Genomic DNA, 24,853 nt, shown 5'->3' with positions numbered 1-24,853 from the left:
CAGATGGTGGGTGGCTGCCGGACGGGTGTGCCCTGCTGCCTTCCTCCAGGACAGGACTCTGCATCCTTGCCTCTGACCCCACACAGCAGGAGCCAGTTGCGGGGGTGGACTCAGGGATCCATGAGGATTAGAAAACACAATTTTAATATGCTGAAGGAAGCATCCACAGTGCTCCAGATGGGCTCCTTCCGGGGTCAGCCAGTACCCAGGTCCTGACTCTACTCAGAGCCATGTCCTTTTGTCTCACTGCCGACTCTCACCAGCACTCCCACAACAGGGTCCTTGAGTCCAGGATTCTCCCTGTGAAGGAGCCTGGGCCCTGTGGCATGGAGTGGGTTAGGACAGGCTCACTAGTGGGACAGAGCCAGTCCTGTGCCTGCCCCAGCCTAGGGCTCTAACACTCCCTTTCCCTTCTGACAGGGCCTCAGCCTGAGCCAATTCAGCTAAAGGAAGAAAGGAGCCCCCGAATTCAATCAGGGCTTCCGGCCACCCAGAGGTTTAACCTCCAGAAGTGCAGCTTTCACACTTGAGCAAAAGCTGCAAGAATGCTCTGTCAAGCCACTGACTGCTTCCTGTGAGCCAGGAACAAACCCACAAACACCCCTCAAAAAGCAGCAGAGGGTCCTTCCTGGACCAAGTCTTGTGGATAGCTCACTACCACATTCCTCTCCTTTCCAGGCCTCCAGACGGCATGTTCCATATACTGCAATGACTGTGGGTGGGGAATGCTATAGTTTCAATCTTGAATGACCCTTAAAGGCCCATGTGTTGAAGGTTTGGTCGCTATATTGGTGCTATTAGGAGGTGGTAGAACTTTTAAGTGGAGTCTATTGGGAGGTCTTTGGATTATTGGGGTTGTGCCTTCAAAGGGAATTGTGGAACCCCTGTCTCTTTCTCTCTTTAGCTTTCTGACCATGAAGTGAGCAACTTTGCTCTACCACATGCACCTGCCATGAGGTACCACCACCAGCCCAAAAACAATAGGGCCACCCAATAATGGACTGAAATCTATAAAACTATGAGCCAAAATAAAACTTTTTCCTTTATAAGTTGTCTCTGGTATTTGTTACAATAATGGAAAGCTGACAAACACAGAGGGTCAGTGGGGTAATTGATGTCTTATGTGACACCTTCTACACAATGGAATATTATGCCATTTTAAAAAATACTTACAATGACCCCAAACTAATATGAAAAGAATACATGTCCACTTATTTCCCTGGGAGACCCCCTCTTGGTGAAGGGGACACCATCATTCTGGCCCAGACCAGAGCCTGTGGTTTCTTTCTAAAGTCCTTCCTCCCCTCATTTCCTGCATCCTATTTTCACTCACTGTGTGGAGGCCAATGCCACTTGCAGAGCTGGCAAGAGGAGCTCCTGTTTGGGGGCCTCCCTCCAGGTGTACTGTTCCCCATGGGTGGGGGGTCTGTGGGTACAGACATGCCTACCCAGAGCCTGCGTCTGTTTTAGATCATACAATATGCCAAACACTCTCATGGGCCTCCCCAGGGTCTCTTCTCTGTTGAGGTGCACACCTGTGGACCCTATCCAATTGATCCAGGTTTCCCAGATTATTGTGAAAGCTTGTGTGTCAAAGGAAATGGAAAGTTTGTCTGGTTTAGCCCTTCATTCTCCTACATGAGGTTGTTGTGATATTGTCATATAACAAGAAATATGCATTTGATCTTACAGAGTTTGAACCTGGAATGTTCCAAGGACCCTTGTGTTGAGGGCTTGGTTCTCAACTTGATTGTGTTGGAAGCTAGTGGAACCTTGGGGAAGTGAAGCCTACTGCAAGGAAGTTAGATCACTGGACACATGTCCTTGAAGAGGATATGAGGACCCCAGACGCCTTCTCTTTGTTTGCTTCCTGTTCACCATGAGATGAACGACTTTGCTCCACCACCTGCTTCCTACCACGGTGTTGTGCTTTGCTTCAGACCCAAAGGCAGTGGAACCAATCAACCATGGACTGAAAGCTCTGAAACTGGGAGCCAAAATAAACCTCTCCTCCTTATAAATAGATTATCTCAGATATTTTGTCACAATAATGGAAACCAACATAATCTTTATGTTCAGTCCCTCACTCCCTTACCTTTCTTGGAACATAGCTCCTAAAACCCAAGGAATCTCCAAAGTGATAAGTGTCTTTTTGTTTACTAATGAAGTAACTACTGGCCAGAGAATGTAGGTTGGTTGCCAGGGGAATCAACCGCATGATTAGAAAACTGGAATTTTCAGCCCCACTCCTGAACTGTGTGGAATGGAGAGGGGCTAATTGATCACCAATGACCAACAATATAATCAATCATGCCTATGTAATAAAGCCTCCAAAACACCACACAGGGACAGGGTTCTGAGAGCTTCCAGCTGCTGAACAAATGGGGATGCCTGGAGGGTGGATGACCTGGGGAGGGGATATGGAAGCTCCTATCACTTCCCACATACTTTCCCTATATACCTCTGTCCTTTATAATATCTTTTATAAGAAACCAGTTAACATTAAGTGTTTCTCTCACCTCTGTAAGCCATTCTAGTAAATGATTGAGCCAAAGAGAGGATCATGGGAACCTGCTGTTTTATAGCAATGGGGTCAAGAAGCACAGGTGACAAGCTGGACTTGAGACTATCATCTGAAATGGAGGACGCCTTGTGGGACAGAAACTTCAACCTGTGGGTTCTGATGCTAACTTGGTAGATTGGGTCAGAATTGTGGGGACACTCATTTGATGTCTGCAGAGAATTAGAGTTGAATTGCTTCGTGTGGGGAAAATAACTCACATGTGTGGAGACCAGAAGTGCTGTGTGAGTGGATGGAAGGAGCACAGCTTGTCTTCTCTATACAGATCTAGAGTAGTAGGCTCTGCTCTGCAGCCTTGAGGAATGCCTGAATCTGTCCCCTGTGTGGATGGAGGAGCCTGGGGCTAGCTGCACACTTCTTTTCCCACTTATGGAAACCCAGAGCACCATTTTCCTGCTGGAGGGACAGCTCCTACCTGGGCCAGGGGGACTGGCTTCCTACCCTGCAGCCTCCTGCCTGCTCCTGGTCCCTTTCTGTACATGCCGAAGGTATAGTAACTCCCCTTTCATCACCCCTTGTCCTTGCACTCTGATTCCAGGATGTAGTGACCTCCCTCCATCTCCGTCTTGTCTTCCATACCCTTCTTCCTATACCAGGTAAGCATAATGGCGGGTTGACCCATCAGTCATTCTTCCTTTCCTGGCTGCTTAAGGCCCACTTTGATTCACCTCTCCCAGACTGTAGGGACTCAGGCATCAGTCCTGGGAAGTCAGCTATCTTACTCTTATCTTCTTTGCTGGGGGTGATAGGAGTCCTGTCCCATCAATGAGACATGAGCAAAAGTCTTCTAGGAGTCCCTGGGTAGGGTTTCCTCTTTGATAAAATAGACCCACAGGAAGCTTTAACCTGTTCTTCTGGACTTTTGCATGTCAGAATGTTATAACTTTTTACCAAAGGAAGATAAGGTCACACCCTGAGGAGGGCCATGCCCAAAGAGAGGCCCTGGAACCAGACATATGGTGCTGGCCTGCCTCTGTACTTTCCACTGTGAGATCTTAGGTCCCCATTGGTGCATTCAACGTGAGTTTGTGTCTTTGTTACTTGCAGCCAAACTTGTACCACCTTGGCCCCACCCACTGTGAAACTCCTCTGACCGTCTCTGGATTCAGTCCCCTGTTCTGTCCTCACATTGGCACCTGGCCCCTTGCTGGGTGCCTGAAGGGTGAAGGTCATCCTTCCTCCATGGCTGTGCCTTGTTCTCCCCCACATCCTGGTGAAAGACCAGATGCCCATCCAATAGCATTCAGGAGAATTTATTGTAACAATGCTTTTTTATTTATTTATTTTTTTCTTTTGGGTAAAACACCTATTGGTGAACCTGCTTGTTTTGTTGTGCAATATCTTTTAAGTCCATACGGTATTGGATTTCTGGACTAGGAAAACATTTCTCTCTCCCTAGAGATTAATTAACAGCTTCTATTGCAGGCCCACAGTCTCTAATGCACAGCTCTGAAATCTAAATATTTCTGAAAACTAAGACTTTTTCCATAAGTTAATGGCAAACTCATTTGGTGGCAAAACCTGACCTGGTCATATTTGAGGATAAAGACTTGGTGTGAATATTTATAACTTCAACCACGGAAATGTAAATGTGTTTGGAAATGACCTGAATCCTGTTGAATTGTTACTTAATATGCACTGTATATGTTCATAACTGGTCTAAACTCCATATTCTAAAGTCAGAGGAAGGACTTTAGGAAGAAACCACAGGAATTTCTGATAAGGATTTGGTAAACTGCGTTAGAGAGCAAGAACTTTATAATACTCTTTATTTTCCATTTTTGCCCTGACTGCCAAGAAGGTCAAGTTTAAATAATTAAGCTAATTCACTGCAATTAGCCTTTGTCTAAAGTTTCTTAGTACAATTATCCTTTCTATAACTTGGCATTTGAAAAATTAAAAAATTATCTGTGCAATATAGCATTCTTGAATTGGTCCCTTATTTGAACCTGCTTTACATTATAATTTTTAAATGAAATGAATTTAAACTTATTGCAAAAGAGTGAATCCAGAAATATTCTAGAGACTATTAGGACAGATGGTCCCTAAATGTCCCTGTCTGCCAGCCTGCCTCATGGGGGTGGAGTAGAGATGGAGGAGGGGCTGGCATGATTATGGATTGATTCCTTCTGTGCGTCCTCTGTATGCCCAGGGGAGACCAAGGGCACTCCCCTGACATCCCCTGTAACCACAGCTCTCAGCATCTTCTCAGTGAACTCATCTGCTCATACATTTAGCCACCACCCAGATGCAGCTATGAGCCTACTTCAGGTCGGTGCAGCAAATAACTTGCTTGTAGATTTGCTTTGTTGACAAACTTCTCCCTAATTCTTCCATCAAATCCACCCTTTTATTACTATTCAAAAATAATAGTTGCACGAGTCATATGTTAGAGTTTGAATATGAAGTATTCCCCTAAAGACTCATGCATTAAAGGCTTTTTAATGCAGTGGTAGGAATTAGGGGAAGTGTTTGGATAATGGAATCCACTGATGGATTTATAACTGAATGGACTACAGGGAGAAGGCAGAAACTACAGAAGGTAGAACATAGTTACAGGGAGTGGATTCTTGGAGGTGTGCACTATGTTTTGCCCCCAGTCCCTTTCTCTCTCTCCCTCTTCTTCTCTCTCTCCCTCTCTCTCTCTTTTTCTCTCTCCCCCCTCCCCTCCCCTCCCCAATCTCTCTGCTTCAGCCTGCCATGAGGTGATCAGCTTTCCTTCCATGTGCCCTTCTGCCATGATATTTTGCCTCACCTTATGCCCAAAGCAATGGAGCCAGTTGACTATCACTGAAACCTCTGAAACCATGAGCTAAAATAAATCTTTTTCCTCTAAGTTGTTTTTCTTAGGTGTTTTGTCACAGCATTGAAAATCTGACTAATACACAGTGAGAGTTAATTTTCATAAAAAAACTATTTGTGTGTAAATATACATAATGGAGTACACATGTTTTGCCACTACATAAAAAAGAGTGATAATTGCTAAATGATGGAGATTATGGGTGATTCTTTTTGTGAGAGGAGCTTGCCATCATATTCTAAATTTTTAATGATTAATAAATACTACTTTCAAAATAACAATATGGAGTACATGCTTGTCTTCAATTCCCTTTGCAAATACTATTCTAGAACAGTTTCTTAGAGTATGGAAACAACAGCTTTGCTGGATCTTAGGACACTTTCATGTGAATGTGTCAGAAATTTATCTAAAAATGCGGTAAAACTGCTAAAATTTACTCCAATGAAATGTCTGAGGCTATTTATCAGGTAAAATTTTAAAATAAACTGCTTAGCAATTTGTCTACCTGTCACACAAAGCAGTCACACAATTCAATAATTCTAATTAAAATAAATATTCACTTCTAGTCATGACAGATCAACTGGCAGAGACTGGCCCTCCTGCTACAAACAAGTTAAAAACTGAATAAACTAAATATAACAACACTTTGCAGACGCTGGACAACAGGAGGTGCAAAAATGTGATCCTTCAGACAGGCTTGAAGCATGGGCCCTACGATCTACCTGGCTTCTTGCTACAGACATTTCCTGGATCCTGGTGCAAAGAAGGGATCCAACAGAAAGCAGTGGTCCCTCTGAGCTGAGACAGAGGTTGGAGTTTAGGGGTAGGGCAGGCAAGGAAGCTGAAATTTTGTGGGGCAGAGAAGCAAGTAGGAAGAATGCAGGCAGACAAAGCGGTCTGTGTATCTGTATAGGTGTCCTCCTGGGTCTTTGTGTGAATACTAATGTGTTCCTGTGTGGAGTGAGACTCCAAAGCGCTGGGTAAACAACAGCTGAACACAAGTGCTGGAACAGTGGGCAGAGCTCACACGGGCTTCAGAGGCACTGAAGTTCTGAAGAGCATGGGGAGTCCTCCTTGTTAAATAGTGACTGCAGGAAGAAATGACCTTTGTTAAGGTAGACTTAACAAAGTTTAAAATTAAGACTTGAAAGGCTCAAGTGATGCACAAAAGAATTAAGTGCCTGTCAGAACAAAACGCAACACTCTCAACAGGAATACAACAAAATTCAGATGTTCTACAGGATGATATTCTTAAGTTCAGTATTCAGTGGAATTAATGGATGTACAAAAAGGTGGGGAAATTAACCCATAACTGAAAGAAAAAAGAATCAAAGATAACAACCAAGTAAATACCAGATTTAATAAAATTAGTAGTCACGGGTTTTACAACTACTATAAATATATTCAAAATTTAAAAATTAAAAAAACCCCAAAACAAATATAGTGAGGGGAGTCATTGAAAGCTTGGGGAAGCTTCAGATCCGAGCAAGATGAAGTACATTCAACACTAGCCCTCAAACTATGATTCCTAGACAGAAGGCATGGAACAGTCATCTGAAAACTCTGAAAGGAAAATGGCAGGCAGATGGAATGAGTCAAAAATCAGAAGATCCCCCGGTATGATTTGGGTATGGTTTGTCCACCAAGGGTTCATATGTTAGAAGTTGAATCCTAAGTGTGGTGATGTTAAGAGATGGGTGGGGCCTTCAAGAGGTGCAGCCTGCTGTAAAGCCACTAGGTCACTGAAGAGCATTGACCTCAGAAGGGACTGAGGTAGTTCATGTGGAATCCTAGTTAACACCCAAGAGAGAGAGTTGCTTTAAAAGGGCAAGACAGGCCCCTTTCTGCTCTCTGGCTTCCTGTCTTTCCACATGATCTTTTCCTCTCAGATGTGCTCTGCCTTCTGATATCATGTGACACAGCCATGGGGGCCCTCATCAGAGGCTTAACTGAAAGAACTGCCTGATTTTGAACTTTCAGCCTCAAAAACTGTAAGTTAAAAAACTATCCAGCCTCAGGTATTTTGCTATAGCAATAGTAGACTAATACAACTACCAAACTGATGGTGCATTATTTATTTTTGCTCTGATATTGCCCAGCCTGGACTCAAAGTTCCCTCAAGAAGGGCATGATGGGTATGAACACAGAAGTTAAAAAGGAAGTCACATCTTCCTAATCCAAGGAGCAGAAAAGGGAATTCTGAAGAATCAGAAAATGAAAATACCCTGGTTATTTTTTTGCTCTCCTCCCTCCCTATCTCCAAGAAATCCCATAGTAGCAGTGATGAAAGGGGTCACAACAATGGTAGGCTGTTGGGAGGGTGCTTAAAACTCTTAAAGAACAAGAACCCTTCTTTCTGACCAAAAGAACCATGGTTCCAAGAGTGTGGGACAAAGTCTCATTGTTACATCTTTCTCTGTATCCTCCCACAGACTGGCCCTGGATGCAGTCATAGTCATGGAAAGTGTGTGGCAAAGGGGAAACTAAAGCCGTGGTTCATGGTCACAGAATGGTTCTCTATGGGCTTGAGTCCATAAAGAAATCCCACAGAGTTGTGTATAAATTCTGAGGCTCACCACTGAGCTGCACATGCATGGATTTGTCCCTAAACAGGCACTCCAAAGGCTTCAAGAATTGAAGACCAACTACCACCCATGCCCCAGCAGACGCACAGAGGATGCATAGGCAGAGTAAATCCAGATAGCATTGTGAAATCTTTAAAAACTGAATTAATGCTGGAGTTGTAGCCCACAGATTGTGGGTCCAAACTTGTAGCCTGAACCTCACCAGATTGTCAGCTAAAACAAAAAAATTAACATAATTTGTAGGATTTAAAGAAGTCACAAAGTCTTATAACACAACACTGAAAAGGCCTAGGATACAATCCCCAATGGCTTGCATATGAAGAACCAGAAAAATCTCAGTTTACAGGAACCCTAACATGACACAGATTCAACCACCAAAGATTTATAGCAGCCATTATAACCATGTTTCAGTAAGTAAAGGGAAGCATTCTTAAGATGATAGGAGGTATTAAAAATCTTAGCAAAGAAGTATAAAACATAAACAAGAACTAAAAGAAAAATTTTGTGGAATTTAAAGTTATGATAAGCAAAACAAAAAGAAGTTACTGGATGGACTCAACAGCAGAATGGGAAACAGAGGAGTCAGTACACTTGAGAACAGAGTAATAGAAATTATCTGATCCAATCTGAGAGAGAAAAAAATAAGGCTCAAAGGATAGAGAAACTGTGGGATAATACCAAGAGATCTAATATTTGTATCACTGGAGTCACAGAATAAGAGAAAGATTATGGTACTGAAATAGTACTTCGAAAATGTTGGCTGAAAATTTCCTAAATCTGGTGAAAGACATAAACTTAACATGAACATTCAAGAAACTCAAGGCATTCCAAGCAGGATAAACTCAAAGAAATCCATGAGAAGACAGCATGACAAAATTGATAAATATTAAAAAACCCTAAAAGTAGTCAGAGAAAAATGGCACATTAAACATAGGCTCTAGGATTTACCCTTATTTAATGACAGTAGTTTTCTTATCGGAAACCATGGAGGATAAAAGAAAATGATAAAATACTGAGAAAAAAACTTTTTTGTCCAGAAGTCTATATCCAGTGAAAATGTCCTATGGAAATGAAGATGGTAATGGCACACATGCCTATAATCCCAACAATTTGGGAGGCCAAGGCAGAAGGATCACAAGTTCAAGGCTAGCCTCAGCAATTTAGTGAGACTATGTCTCAAAATAAAAAATAAAAATGGATGGGGATGTAGGTCAGTGGTAAAGTGCCCCTGGGTTCAATATTCAGGACAAAAAAAAAAGAGGAAAATGATACCAGAGATAAGGTTGGAAAATCAGATATTAAGGAAAAATTAAAAATGACAAATATTTGGATAAATATAGCAGACTGACTTTTATCTTCTTAAATTTTTTAAAATCTGTGTGACCATTGAACATACAAAGCCTAACACTGTTTGACAGTATTTTCAAGGTATGTAGATATAACATATTTGGCAACTACAGAATAAAAGGAGGGTAAAGATACATATATGCCAGTGAGCTCTTAAAATTCCCCTTAAAGTGGAAATTATCAATTCTATACAGACTGTGGAAAGTTAAGAATGTATATTATAATCCATAGAGCATCACTTTAAAAAGTGCAAAGATATGTTGGGGAAAAAATCCTCAAGAATTAAATGAAGTTGGAATACTAAAAAAATATTCAAATAGTCCAAATGAAGGAAGGGAAAGACAAAAGCTAGAACAAAAAAATAAATAAACTAAAAGAATAACTAGAAGAGATTTTTAAATTACATCCATTGTAAATGGTTTAAAATACAAGTTAAAAAGAAAAGATTGTAAAAATGGAATTAGAAAACAAGAACCAGGCCAGGCGTGGTGGCGCACACCTGTAATCCCAGTGGCTTGGGAAGCTGAGGCAGGAGGATCGTGAGTTCAAAGCCAGCTTCAGCAAAAGGGAGGTGCTAAGTAACTCAGTGAGACTCTGTCTCTAAATAAAATACAAAATAGGGCTGGGGATGTGGCTCAGTGGTTGAGTGCTCCTGAGTTCAATACCTAGAACCAAAATAAAATAGAACCAGTTTTGTGCTGTCTATAAGAAACCCACTTTAGTCATTATTATATAGCTAATATAACAGTGAAAGGATAAAAATGATACACCATGCAGACATGATGGATGGGGTATATAAATATCAGAAAAAGACCCCACAGCATGATAAAATGATCAATTCACCAAGAGGACATAACAGTCCTAAATAGGTACATATATAATAGCAGAGTTTCAAGATAAAGCAAAAATTATAAAACTAAAAAAGTAAATGGATAAGCTCACAATCACTATTTAAAATGTCAATTCTCCATTATCAGTAATCAATAAAACAAGTGGACAGCAAAAATCAGAAGGTTTTAGAAGAGTTAAACAACGTGACTTACCAAATGGGATTCATTTGACATTCATGGAACACTCCAGTCAACAACATCAGAACACAAATTCTTTCTTTTCAAGTGCACATGGAACATTCATCAAGGTGGAGCATAAACGTTAACAAATTTAACAGAATTTAAATAATCTCAAAGTGTGTTATTTGACAGCATGGAATTAAATTAGAAATCAATATTCGAAAGTAACTGGAAAATCAGAAAACACATATAAACGAACCCTTCTAAGTAATCCACATAATCAGAGCAGTCTTAAGGGAAATTAGAAAATATTTTTAATTAAATGAAATTGAATACACAATACATCCAAATTTGAAGGGTACAGCTAAGGCATTTGTTAGAGGAATTTGTTAGCATTTTTATTTTAGTTTAGTTTATATTTTTAGTAGAAAAGAAGCAAGAATTCACATTTAAAAAATCTAAGCTTCTTCCTTAATAAACAAAGGAAAACAAATAATACACCGAAGCAAGCAAAATAGGGGTCTAACTTAGTTGCCCAGACTGGCCTTGCTATACTTCTTCCTTAGCCTCCCAAGAAGCTGGGATTACAGGTGTGTGATACCAGGCTTTAAGTGTCAGTTCTAAGAAACCATTACTTAATATAAGTAATAAGGTGATGGAGATCAATGCCTACTTTTTCTTCCAAACGTTTCACAGTTTTAGCTCTTACATTTAGATGTTGGATAAATTTTCATTAAGTACTATAATTGATATTAGAACCCACTTTCATTCTTACTCCTGGGACTAGCTAACCAGTTGTCCCAGCACCATTTATCGAAACGACTTTTATTTCCCCAATGAATTATTTTGTCATCCTTATTGAAAATCAATTGTCCACAAGTATATTGGCTTATTTGTGGATTCTCAATTTATGTGTCTATCAGTATTCCAGTCATACATAGTTTTGATTACAGTAGCTTTATACCAAGTTTCGGAATTGGGAGTCCCCCAACTTTGCTCTTTCTTGAAAATATTTTGGCTATTTTGGGTCACTTGTATTTCTTTAGGAGTTTCAGAGTTAGCTTGTCAATTTTTGCGGAAAAGTCAACAGAGATTTTGATAGAAACTGGAATGAATCAGAAGATTAATTTGGGGGCAATTGCTATCTTAACAACACTAAGCCTTCCAATCAATATGTCTTTTCACCTATTTAGGTCTTCTTGCATTTTTTACAATGACATTTTGTAGTTTTCGATGAACAAGTATTGTGCTTCTATTGCTAAACTTATTCCTAAGTATTTTATTCTTTTTTCTGTTATTGAAAATTTAATTGTTTTATCAATTTAATATTTAGACTGTTCATTGCCAGTATATAGGAAAGTAGCAGTATATCAATCTTGTGTAGCACATTATCAAACTCTTTACTGGTTGTAATTATTTTTTGAGTAAAATTCCTTGTAATTTTCTATATACAAGATCATGTCATATGCAATTAGAGGTAGTTCTACTTCTTTTCCAATCTGGATGTCTTTCATTGATTTTTCTTGTCAAATTTCCATGGTTAGAACATCTAGCAGAAGTGGTCAGAACAGACAGACATCTTTGGTTACTCATAGAAGGAAATCATTCAATCTTTCTTCCTTAAGTGTGATGTTAGCTATGCATTTTTCATAGATCTCTTGAATCTGTTGAGGAAGTTACCTACATTCATAGTTTGTTGAGTCACACTATATCATAAAAGGGTGTTGGATTTTGTCAAATGTTTTTTCTCTACCCACTGAGATAATCATGTGCTTTTGTTCTATTAATTCTATTAATATGGTTCATTACATTGTTTGGTTCCATACATTGAACAAACTTTACATTCCTGACATAAATCCCACTTTGTCCTGGTGTGAAATTATTATTTGTTGCAGATTTGTCAGTATTTTGTTAAAAAGTTTTGCATCTATATTTATAAGGGATATTGGTCTTCAGTTCTCTTGTGATAACTTTGCCTTTGGGGAATCAGAGTGATACTGGTCTCACAGAGTGAATCAGCTGTTGTTCCACTTCTATGTTTTTCATAAGGGTTTGTGAATGATTTCTGTTAATGTTATTTAAACATTTGGTAGAACTCACCAGTAAAACTATTTGCCCTAGGCTTTTGGAAGTGAGGATTTTGATTGCTAATTCAATTTCTTCTTTTGCTATAAATACGTCTATTTAGATTTTCCATTTCTTCTCAAGTCAATATCAACTTTTATCTTTCTAAAAACTGATCAGTTCACCTAGATTATCTAATTTGTTGGTATGCAATTATTCACCGTATTTCCTTATGATCCTTTTTATTTCTGTAGGGATGGAAGTAATATTGCCTCTTCCAATGTTTAGTTATTGAATCCTCTTTCTCTTCTTGATCAGTCTAACTGAAAGTTTGTCAAAGGTTTTTTTTAATCTTTTTTTCTGTTCTCTATTACATCTATTTCAGTTCTAATTTCTATCATTTCCTTGCTATACTTGCTTTGAGTTTCGTTTTCTCTAGGTTTTGATTTGACATCTTTCTTCTTTTTTAATACAGGTATTTATAGCAATAAATTTCCCTGTAAACACTGGATTCACTGTTTTGGTATGATATGCTTTGATTACTTTAACTCAAAGTATTTTCTTTCTTTTTTATTTTATTTCTTCCTTTTTTTTTTTTTTTTTTTTTTTTAGCTGCATAAGAAAAGAATTCATTAAACTCAGTTTTGGAGGCTTAAAGTCCAAGGCCCCTGCAGCGGCTGGTTGGTCTCTGGTGAGGGTCCTCTATTTTACAACATGGAGGATGACGTCACACCGCAGGAGCCAGTGAGAGAGCAGTAGTGCCTGTAGCAGCGATCACATGGTCATGATCACATGAGAGAAGAAGCGGCGGCTTCCAAAGTATTTTTAATATCCAAAGTATTTTTAAATACATTCATAATAGAACACTCAGGAACAAACAAAGGGAGAGGAGAGAACAGAGGCTTCTAAGCGTTAGGGGTGTGTATATGGTCTAATTTGCAAAGGGGAAGCACAGTTTTTTGTTTTTGTTTTGCTTGTTTTGAAGTGGGGAGGTGTGATGGAATTCTTCTGTATTCTGATTAAGGTAGTGGTTACATGAATCTATACATGTACTAAAACTCATAGGATTGTATACTAAAAAATTAAATTAAATTAAAATTCCCTATATTGTGCACTAATCGAAAAAAATATACAAAAAATTATCAAAAGGCTTAACAGAAGATGAGATACAGCAGAAGAAAAGGTAGAAAACATGAAGACAAGTACCAGAGCTATCCAAACTAAAGCACAGAGAGAAAAAAAAAAATGACTGGAGAAAAATAAACCAGCGAAAAATGTCAAGATATATAACTCCTCTCTAGCGGGATTTTTGGAAGAGGTCATGGACAAATGAAATGTATGCAGTAGTGATTAAAAAATATTCCAAATTTGATGAAAAAAAATATAAGCATACAAATCTGAAGAGTGCAATGAAACCTAAGAAGAAACAACACAAAGAAAATCATGGAAAAGATCACCATATCCTACTCACTGAAAACCTTCAGTGAGGAGAAAAATCTCACATAAGCCAACAAAAAAAGAAATATTGTGTCTTTGACCTAACAAGATACACAGATGACATCTCACTCCAGTCAGAATGACAATTATCAAGAAAAATAAATGTTGACATGTTGGCGAGGATGTGGGAAAAGGATATGCTCATACATTGTGGGTGGGAATGCAAATTGGTACAACCACTCTGGAAAGTAGTATGGAGAATCCTCAAAAAAATAGTAATGAAACCACCATTTGACCCAGTTTCCCCACTTGCAGGTATATATCCAAAGAATTTAAAATCAGCACACTACAGTGATACAACCACATTAATTTTTATAGCAGCACAATTCACAATAGCTGGTCTATGGAGCCAACCTAGGTGGCCCTCAACAGAAAAATGGATAAAGAAGATCTGGTATATATACACAATGGAGAATTACTCAGCCATAAAGAAGAATGACTTTATGACATTTGCCAGTAAATGGATGGATCTAGAGACTATCATACTAAGTGAAATAAACCAATCCCCCAAAACCAAAGTTCAAATTTTTTCTCTGATATGTGGAGCTAATTCACAATAAGGGGCAGGGATAGAAGTTCAGTAAATTAGACAAAGGGGAATGAAGGGAAGGGAAGGGAGGGAGGATGGGAAAAAAGTGGAATGAATCTAACATATATTTCCTATGTACATATATGAATATACAACAGAGAATCTCACTATCATGTACATCTATAAGAAATTAATTAATTAATTAATTTATTTATTTATTCTTTTGGTTTTGGGTATTGAACTCAGGGACACTCAACCATTGAGCCACATCCAAGCCCTATTTTGTATTTCATTTAGAGACAGGGTCTCACTGAGTTGCTTAGCACCTCGCTTGTGCTGAGACTGGCTTTGAACTCATGATCCTTCTGCCACAGCCTCTGGAGCCACTGGGATTACAGGCATGTGCCACTACCCCTGGCAAGAAATTAATTAAAAAAATAATAACTATGAGTAAATGGCAGAAAAATTAATAGAGGGAAGGAAACAGGGGTGGGAAGAGGGAAGGGAAAAGAGAGGTAATGAGGTCTGAATTAGAACAAGATATATTCTATGTTTTTATAATTATGTCAAAATGGATTCAACTATCATATATAACTAAAAACAAATAATAAAAAGATATACAGGTGACAGATAAGCATACACAAAGATGCTCCATATCACATGTCATTAAGGAGTTGCAAATTGCGATAATAGCCAGATACCAATACACACCTATCACAGTGGCCACAATCCGGGACACTGACAGCACCACATGCTGGTGAGGATGTGAAGCAGTTGGAACCCTAATTCATTGTTGGTGGGAATAAAAACGGTACTGCCACTTGGGAAAAGAGTTTGGCAGTTTCTTGCAAAGCTAAACATACTCTTACCATATGATCCAGCAACGGGTCCCTTGGTATTTACCCAAAGGAGTTGAAAACTTATATCCCCACAAAACCCTACACATGGAAGTTTACAGTACCTTTTTTCATAATTGCAAAAATGTGAAAGCAACCAAGAAATCCTAAAGTAGGTGAACAGATAAATAAACCAGGACACATCCAACCATGGAATATCATTCACTTTCACTTAGGAGTTGCTACACCATGAAGAGAGATAGAGGAAACAAATGCATATTAGTAAATGAAACACGCTGATGTGAAATGGCTGCATACTGTATGATTCCAGGTCTATAACATTTTGAAAAAGGCAATACTACAGAAACGGTAACAAGATCAGTAGTGCAGGCACTGGGGGAGGAGGGAAGTATAGGTGGAGCATCGAGGATTTTTATGACGGTGAAACTACTGCGTACATTTTGTTGTGTGGATTTATGTCACTATAGATTTGTCCAAACCCATAGAATGGACAACACAAAGAAATGAACCCCAATATAAACCACGGACTGATATATCAATGTAGTTTCATCACTTAAAACAAATAGCACTCTTGCGGAGGATGTTGATAGTGGGGAAGGCTGTGCCTGTTTGGGGGAAGGGACTTTGTGGACAATCTCTGTACCTTCAACTCTATTTTGCTGTGAAACTGGAAGTGCTCTAAAAATATAAAGTCTATATTTTTTAAAAGGCACATTACATATAGGGGTCAAAAATAACAATGACCATCAGAAACAGTGCAGGTAGGACATAGTTAAATGGATATCTTTGAAGTGTTGGAGGCACTTTAAATTTTCAAAACATTTCTTCAGAGCCAGGTGTGGTGGTGCACACCTGTAATCCCAGTTACTGGAGAGGCTGAGGTAGGAGGATAGGTAGTTCGAGGCTAGCCCGGGCAAGATCCTATTTCAAAATAAAAAATAAAAAGGTCTTGAGGATGTAGCTCAGTGGAGGAGTGTCCAGAACTCAATCTCCAGCACCAAAAAGAATTTTTTTTTCAGAAAAAAATGAACTATTTAGCAATAATAATGATATTATAGGGTTTATTACAGCTGTAGAAGTTATGTATCTGGTAATAATAGAATGGAAGGGTAACAATAGGAAAACAAAGGGTGGAAGGGAGAAATGAGAGGATAATACTTGAGGTTTTACATCTTATGTGAGCAAGCATGCTAATACTTGCTAAGTTAATAATGAATATCATGAATTCTAAAGCAACAACTAAAGAGAATAGAGGTAATAAGTATAAACCAATGGAGTAGGTGAAAATGGAATATTTAAAAACACTCAGTTCAAAACAAGGTAGAAAAAGAGAAAAAAGGAACATCTAGTCAGAAAGAAGAAAAATAGCAATATGGCAAGTTTTAAGTCAATTACCTCTATAACTAAAAATTAATTCATTCCTTAATTAACATAAAAGAAAGAGAAGTTAATACTGAACTTTTAAAAAAGGATCTCCATATCTATGGGAGGTATACTTTTTAAAAATTAAGTTAATTTTTAAACTGATATACAAAAACACAAAAATTATATTTATCAATGGGGTGCCATGTAACATTTCAATGCACATATACATTGTGTAATTGGGTTAAACATATTTATCTCCTCAAATATTTATCACTTCTTTATGGAAAGATTATTCGAAATTCTCTCTTCTGGCTTTCTGAAATCTACAGTACATAACTACTATTTATAGTCGCCCTGCTGTGCAGCAGCACACTAGAACTTCTTACTCCTTTCTTAACTTTGACCATGGATCACAAGACTTATTCCTAATATAAATCCCAGGGAGCTAGTCAAAGCATACAAAAATGTGGACCATCATAGGTAATATGGATTGCTTTATTAATATGCTTCATTAATATCAGGCTTCAGAACAAAGTAGACTATTGAACATAAGGAGGGTATTTTATACCAATGAAAGTGTCAAAAAGACATAATCATCTTCTATGGACTAAATTTTGTTCTTTCCCAAATTCATATATTGAATTTCACATATTGAAGCCTTTACCCGCCACTATGTATTTGGAGATAGGGCCTTCAACTAAGGTTGAATGAGAATATGAGATAGGTCCTTTAAATGAAAGGTTTAGTGTCCTTTTTTTTTTTTCTTTTGGTACTGAGGATTGAACCCAGGGATGCTCTACCACTGAGCCACACTCCAGTCTTTTTATTTCTTATTTTGAGACAGGGTCTCACTAAATTGCTTAGAGCCTCACTAAGCTGCTGGGGCTGCCCTCAAATTTGCAATCTTCCTGCCTCAGTCTCCTGAGTTGCTGGGATTACAGGCATGTGTCACCATGCCCGAATATTAGTGTCCTATTAAAAAGAAGACGAGAGCGATCTTCCTCTGTCTCTGTGTGCATGAATGGAGGAAAGGCTGTTTGAACACACAGTGAGAAGGCAGCCGCAAGCATAGGAAGAGAACCTATACCCAAACCTGTCCAGCTGGCACCCTGGCCTTGGACTTTTCAGCCTTCATAACTGTGAGAAAATTCATTTATACTGTTTAATCCACTCAGTCTATGGCATTTTGTTACAGCATCCTGAACAGACTAAGGCACCATTTTAAATGTGCATGACATAATAAGAGTGTTGAAATATGCAAGGCAAAGGCTAATAGAACTGAAAGGAGAAATAGGCCAATCGGACTTTCTCTGTCTACAGTGTTGAAATCTCCCACAGTGACAGGAGACTTGAATAACACTAGCAACCAGCTTGACCCAATTGATATTCACACAACATTTCATACCCCAACTGCAGAAGGCACGTTATTTTCATGTTCACCCAAAAAGGACCATATGCTGGATCGCAAAACAAGTCTCAATATATTGAAAAGGCCTGGAAATCATACCAAAAATGTGCTCTGACCACAGAGGAATTAAAGGAGAAATCAATCACGTCAAGATGTCTGGAGAGTCCCCAAATATGTGGAAGTTAAACAAAATACTTCTACATATTCCATGGGTCAAAGAAGAAATAACGAGGAGAATTACAAAGTCTTTCGAATTGAATGACAGTGAAAACACAACCTGTCAAAATCTCAGGATGAAGCTAAACAATGCTTGGAGGGAAACGTGTGGCTCGAAAAGCTTTTATTAGAAAGGAGAAAAATGGGTGACAGGAGCATCACAGTCACGTGCCAGTGACTCTTCAGTAGAGGCTAAAGGGCTAGTAGGTAGGGAATGGATCAGCTTAAGGTCCAGAGCAATCAGATGGAGCCAGAGAGGTAAATGTGTGCTCTGTGTGTGTGTGTGTGTGTGTTGTGTGTGGGTGGAGGGCAAGGTTGCTTCAGCTTCTTGAGCCCTAAAAAATTCTCTGGACTATATTTTCTAACGAAAATAGAGTAATGCTTTTGGTTATATCCCATGCCACTCAAATGCCTGGAAAAGCCAGAAATCACTTGGGCCAGTGATGGTAGAGGATGGTTAGACCTGATGGGTGCTGAGCTACTGAGACCCGAGGGTGCAGGAGCTCACAGTCCCAGGCCCTGAAGCCTGTCTGAGTTCCCACAGCCTCCCTCCTGGAACTGACTCTCTCCGGGTGGGGGCAGGACGGAGCTGCTGTGTTCTGACCTCACAGTGAAATCTGAATAATTGATGCCCTAGTCTAATGTTTCACCCAATTGTCATAAAGAAGAAACACAAGCCCAGTGTGTGGCAGACGAGGCCCTGGACAAAGAGTCGTTTTCATCGCCCCCTCTCCCCAGCCTCAGGTCTGTGTGGCTCTCTCCCCAGCACATGATCTGTGACAATTGTCCTGTGTTCTCCTGCCCCTCCCTAGGGAGCCAAGGGAGGGATTATTAGGGAGGCGGCTCCCCCAGGGTGCGGGGGAGGGCTGTACCTCCTGTGGCGTGTGTCATGTGGAGCGTGTGCCCAGCTGTTGCTTGATACCCACTTGGCACAGCTTTCCCTCTGCTGGCTGCCTGCAAAGCTGCTATAAATACGGAGCTCTTACCCAAACAAACAGCGCAGATGGGTCCCCAGGGACCTGAGAGCTCCAAGCTACATGTGCTGGGGGGTGGGGAATGGGGGTATGGGAGAGCAACCTAGGGACTCCCTGAGCCCCAGGCAGATGGGAGACAGTCCAACCCTATTTGGTTTGTAACTCTGGTATCAGGGGCTAGGAGTCATTTGTCACACCCTGAGAGGAAAAACACAATGAATGAACTTCAAACACGTACATTTCCATGAGCTGGGGACAGGTGACAATTCAACCTCTTTTGGTCCAGCAGTCAAGATCATGATGTGTCTAGGTAAGGCAGAGCAGTCAGTGCCAACCTGGTCACCAATGAAGCCACAGAAACTGGGCCTGCGGGGCAGGATGTGGCTTGTGTTCCCTGCAAGGCTTCTCAAATCAGTTGTAGATCCTTTCTTGGAAAATCATGGAAATTTTTGGTGAGCTCAATTTTAACACCTCCACCTGCTCCAAGGAAGGAGCCCTAAAATACATTTTGTAGGTTTGGGCAAGGAGGAAAGAGTTGGACCTTTTCCTGATGCAGAGGTAAGGCAGTGAGCACTTGCAGGTGCTCTAGGGTTTGTCTGATAAGAAAGGAATGTGCAGACAGAAAGGCAGATGTGAGAGCTGATAGGTAGCACAAAATGATGGCACAGGGCCTCTGGTTCAAAGTGGAATGGTTTTGTGATTTGCTACTAAATATCACACCCTCCTGGGCTCACAGAGCACAGGCACTCAGGGTTCTGCCCTATATGTGTGAAGTGTCTGCAGCTGACCCATGAACCATGCTTGGCAGAGGTCCCCGGGCACTGGGCTGAAGAAGAGATAGCCCAAAACCCTTACTGGAAGGTGGAGAAGAAGCAGGAGAAGGGATTCCCATGAACACTCCATTGTCCCATCAACCTCACTTACAAAATACAATTCAAGGATAAAATTAAAAAGAGTTCTAAGGTAGTGACTGCAGAGAGCTGAACCTGAAACCCCAGCCACCTTCTAAGCACACTTGGCAGGTGTGGTGTGGCAGTAGGGTGGTCACCCTCTGAGGTGGGCCTGCCTCCAAGGTCTTCCTCCCACCTTTCTAAGATAAACTTGCTCCCAGCTTCCAGGCTGGTAGAGTGCTTGGTTGGGGTGGGGGAACTGTGGTAGAACCAAAGAGCCAGATTTGGAGGTCGAGGTGAAGTAGGCTGAACTGGAAATGGGAGTAGATGGGAAGAGCTCTACCTAGATTTGATGGCCCACACATCCACCCATAGCAGCTGGAAATAGACTGCTGAGGGTTCACACCTCTCTCCTCCCCAGAATCTATATTCCCACTCAGGAAAAGCCCTTACCCAAGATGATGTCCCCAGATGCTTGTCTATGGCCAAAGACCACTGATGTCTTTGGTGCAGATCTGGGACCACCCTGGGTCCTTCTCTCCCCTTGTGCATTCCTGCCCTCCTCACTCCAAACGTGTCCTGGAAGCAGACTTGGCCTGGAATCATTTGCCAACAGCATGCACTGAGGGTCTGCCTCAGATGGCAGGTGGAGCACGCCCTAGCAAAGTGATCATCACCCTGAATCAGGAGGGATTTTGGGATGAGGTACAACATCCTGGCAGGTGAGAGGTCAGAGGTGCCTGGAGCTGGGAGGACATGCTGCTCTCAGCACTCATAATATGATGATGAAGAGAGAAGACCAATTAAGTCAAAGTATGAGAAACAAAGGACCTCCCTGGAGTATTCAAGGAATTCCTAATTTCTGGCAGTTGGAAAAATGGTGTTGAGGGGATAGAAGGGAAGAGGGTGGACAGTACAGGAGACCAGTCTCAGAAGTTACTCACAGGAGTGGAAGAGCTGTCAGCCTCCGAAGGAGTCATGCCAGTCAGGTCAGAGAGGAGAAGGGATGGTCCTGAGACTAGATGGGGAGGTGCAGTGGACAACTTGGAAATTCAGATTCCCATGAACAGCTGGGCCTGTAGAAGTGACAACCCTCCTTGGTAGGTGACAGTGTTCCTTCCCCCATCCTGCTTGAAGAGCACACAAAGGCCTCAAGTGGAGCATTGTCTAACAAGTTGAAGCTTGGTCCCTCAGGACCTACCTCTCTAATCAGTCTTGGGGAGCCAGACTGATAGACAAAGGATTTGCACTGGGGCAAATCCCAATGCAGTCAAACCCCAGCACCTGGGAAGGTGCTGGACCTGCTAAGGGAGGGAAGAGCTTGTTAGTTTAATTTTAACTTTCGGAAACTGCACATAAAATTTTCCATCTTTCTTTGCCATTTTTATGTGTCCACCTGAGTGATATTGAGTACATTAACATGGTTGTACAATCATCACCACATCTATCCACAGACTCTTTTCATCTTGCAGAACTGAAACTTTGTCCCCATTAAACACTAACTCCCCATTCCTCCTGGCAACCACCCTTCACCTTCATCTCTCTAGTCCATCTGCTCCAGACATCTCACATGGGTGGAATCATATGGGATTTTTCCTTCTGTAACTGCTGTGTCTTGCTCAGTAGAATGTCCTCAAGGTTCACCCTAGTCATAGCATGCATCAAAATAGGCAGGGAGGGGTTTCATGCTCTGGAAGCTGCAGGCCCAGGCTACCACTGGAAGATCAGTAGCATGTGCCTGGGTCTGGGTCCTAGGGTGCTGGAGCAAAGAGGGTGGAGCTTAGGATGAAGAAGAGCCCATTCATGTGGCCATACCCTCCCTGATAAGGAACTTCATGTCCTGACAAGGATCCCAGGAGATGGTGCTACTGTAACTAGGATAACTGCTTGGAAGAGCTAGGAGGGGACAGTGCACATTGCATGTAGAAAAATGCCAGAAACACACACAAGGGACCAAAGTCTCTGAGTAAGGAAAGAACACCCAAGCTGATGGACTGCCACCCCTCCCATTTATCAATGTGACAAAGAGTGCCAGTGAGGGGTGATGTGTTGTTGAAAAGTTCAGAGGGTATGTCCTCTGAGGTCAGAACTGGCAGTAGAGAATACTACAGGGACCCCCATAGTAATGGGGAAGGATGATAGGGTATCAATGGAATAGATGACAGTTGGTGGTGTTACTCCACCAGCAGCTAGGTGAATGCAATTATCTCAGAGAGTGGCCAGTCAGATAGCATCTGGGGGCCTGATATGCAGAAAGCCACAGAACCATTCCAAGAACCCAGAGGTAGACTAGGGTAGTCAACTCAGAAGTTGTCTAACTATGTGATAACTAATACCCAGGATGGACGGTAAGGAGCCTGAAAGTGACCTCTTCCCTTTGCAGCCCCTGAATCATAATCTCTTGGACAATTTCTGATCCTAAGACAGTGTTCAGACCAGGGCTCAGACTGAAGGAGAGGCAGATTCTCTGAGGATGGACCTGTTACCCCATAGTAAGTGTAAGCAACAGAGACTCCTCCAGGCCCTCCCCAGAGAGATTCCCAGACATTTACTTGGGGTTCCATGCACAGGGGAGTAGGGACTGTCCAGAAGCTTTTAAGACTGTGAAACACAGGATCTAAATTGACATTGATGAGTGGAGACACCAGCTCTTATTAGGGAGAAGCACATGGTAGCAGTCTCAGGTTTGGCTTGCTGTGTCCATGGGGTTGTTTCTCTGCTTCCTGAAGTTCTTGTTAGAGTGAAGGTCATTGACAGTCAGCAGAACTCCCCACAAGTTTCTTACCTGTGGGGTAAGAGCTCATCAGAGTAGGAATGGGCCTGGTGGAGACCTCTGAAACTGCCCCCTCCTCTGGTCATGAGAGCAAGTCAAATGTGGTCAGTGCCACCGTCAAAAAATCCAGTAGTTCAGGAGTGTCATATCTCCCTTTAAAAACTAAATATATGATGGCAGTGGGTTATACAAACTTAACCAAGAAGTGCCCCCATCTGATATATTTGAATAAGTGTCCACCAAAGGCCCATGTGCTTAAGGCTTCATCCCCAGCCATGGCATCATTGGGAGATTGAGGAACCTTTGAGAGGTAGGGCCTAGTGTGGAGGAAGTTAGGTCATTTGGGGCATATCCTTGAAGCGGATTATGGGACTCTGGTCTCCTCCTGTTTCTCTCTGTTTCTGACTACCATGAGGTGAAGAGTTTTGTTGAACCATGTACTCCCTACCACAAGTGCTGCCTCACCACAGGCCCCGAAGCAACAGAGCCAACAGACTATGGACTGAAACCTCTAAAACTATAAGCTAAAATAACCCTTGTACGTTGGTTATCTCACATATTTTGCTACAGTAAGCTGACTAACACAACATGCTTGTTATGGCTGAGGCCGTATCTTAAGTGGAAGAGATTCACACAGGTCAAGGGCATGGCTTTCAGCCATCCCTGGGGCCTGGACTGTCTGGTCATGCCAGAGAGGATTTGTGTGTACTGGATTTTACTTACAGATGGCTTGTCCTCCATGCTTATCACACACAAATTCAGTGGTTTTTGGCTTGTCCAAAGAAATAGGTGAAAATCATTCATGCCAGGGTCATAGTGGGAGCTGGCTGAAGGGTGAGATGTGCTGGACAGCTGGAAGAGTAAAGGGTCCAGGTGGATACCCCCCGTGAGAGGGGGCTAAAGGAAGCCAGCCTCATGGTAGGAGAGAGCTGGCAAAGGAAGGGGTCCTGGAGAGTGCCTCCATGTACCTGTCCAAGCTGAGTCACCAGGGGCAGGGGTGGAGTTCATGGTCTGTCAGGGAACAGGACATGCACTATTTGAGGCCTAGGTGGGCCTGGGATCAATTGGGGCTCAATAAGCAGATCTCAAAAGATCTCAGGGACAGGAGTGAGTGATGAAGTATTGAACGTAATGGCTACTTAGAACTCTGCTAGTCCACATGGCAATTTTGTGCCAATATAATAAAAAATAGCTCTCAGGCCCCAAGGGCAGGGTCCTGGGTGGGACTTCACCTCAGCATGCTGAGGACTGACAACCACCAGGACATGTCCTGGAGCCTGCTGCTGACCCTGAGATGTTAACAAAGTCCTAGAGTTTTTGTTCCTGATGGGCCTCTCTGACAGTTTAGCTTGATCTCTTCTGCCCTATAAATGTTCAAACAGAAATCCCAGTCCCAGAGACCCCCTACATGACATCCCCAAATGGAGAAGATGTAATAGATGGGCTGGCCTCACACACCTCTAGACACTGTGGCAAGTTCTTCTTCCTCACCCTGCCCTCAGCCCCCAGCCTCTACCTTTACCCTGTTCTGCAAGTGGCTTGGGGCATTGGTGCTATCTAGCTCTACGCAGCCCCCTAGGGCCCACTTTCTACCCTCAGGGCTCACTCACCATTGCTTCTTCCAAAAGGGAAGTCCCCAGTCAAAGAGGAGGATGATAAAAATTCTTCTGCCTTGTTCCTTTGGGAACTGATCAAGAGAATAGAGTGAATTGGGGCTCCATGAAGTGGTCCTGAATCCACCTTCCTTGCACCTACAACATGCCAGTCACTGAACTTCCAGGCCTCATGATTTCTGAGAAGAGGAGGTGATGAGGCCAAGTGTAGAGGAGTTCCTCTGTCTAACCCACAGGATGCACCATCCCCTCCATGCTGTTCTCAGATCTCATGAATACACCCCTCACCAATAGGAGGTTCTTGGGGAGAAGGAGGCTGCAGCTCCTGCTCTACCTCTCCTATA

The 24,853-nt window shown here is 41.7% G+C and overlaps 1 long non-coding RNA gene across 1 annotated transcript in view; it reads right to left on the bottom strand.

Annotated features, from left to right (window-relative positions):
• LOC124978021 (uncharacterized) overlaps positions 1 to 24,578 on the bottom strand; it is a 29,983-nt gene extending 5,405 nt beyond the window's left edge. The window contains exon 1 of the long non-coding RNA XR_007107307.1: positions 24,507 to 24,578. This is a non-coding gene — a long non-coding RNA (uncharacterized LOC124978021). The remainder of the gene's footprint in view (positions 1 to 24,506) is intronic.
• Between the last annotated feature and the right edge of the window lie 275 nt (positions 24,579 to 24,853).

This window comes from Sciurus carolinensis, chromosome 2 (genome assembly GCF_902686445.1).
Source record: "Sciurus carolinensis chromosome 2, mSciCar1.2, whole genome shotgun sequence".
NCBI lineage: Eukaryota > Metazoa > Chordata > Mammalia > Rodentia > Sciuridae > Sciurus > Sciurus carolinensis.
This window is presented reverse-complemented; position numbering and strand designations above follow the sequence as displayed.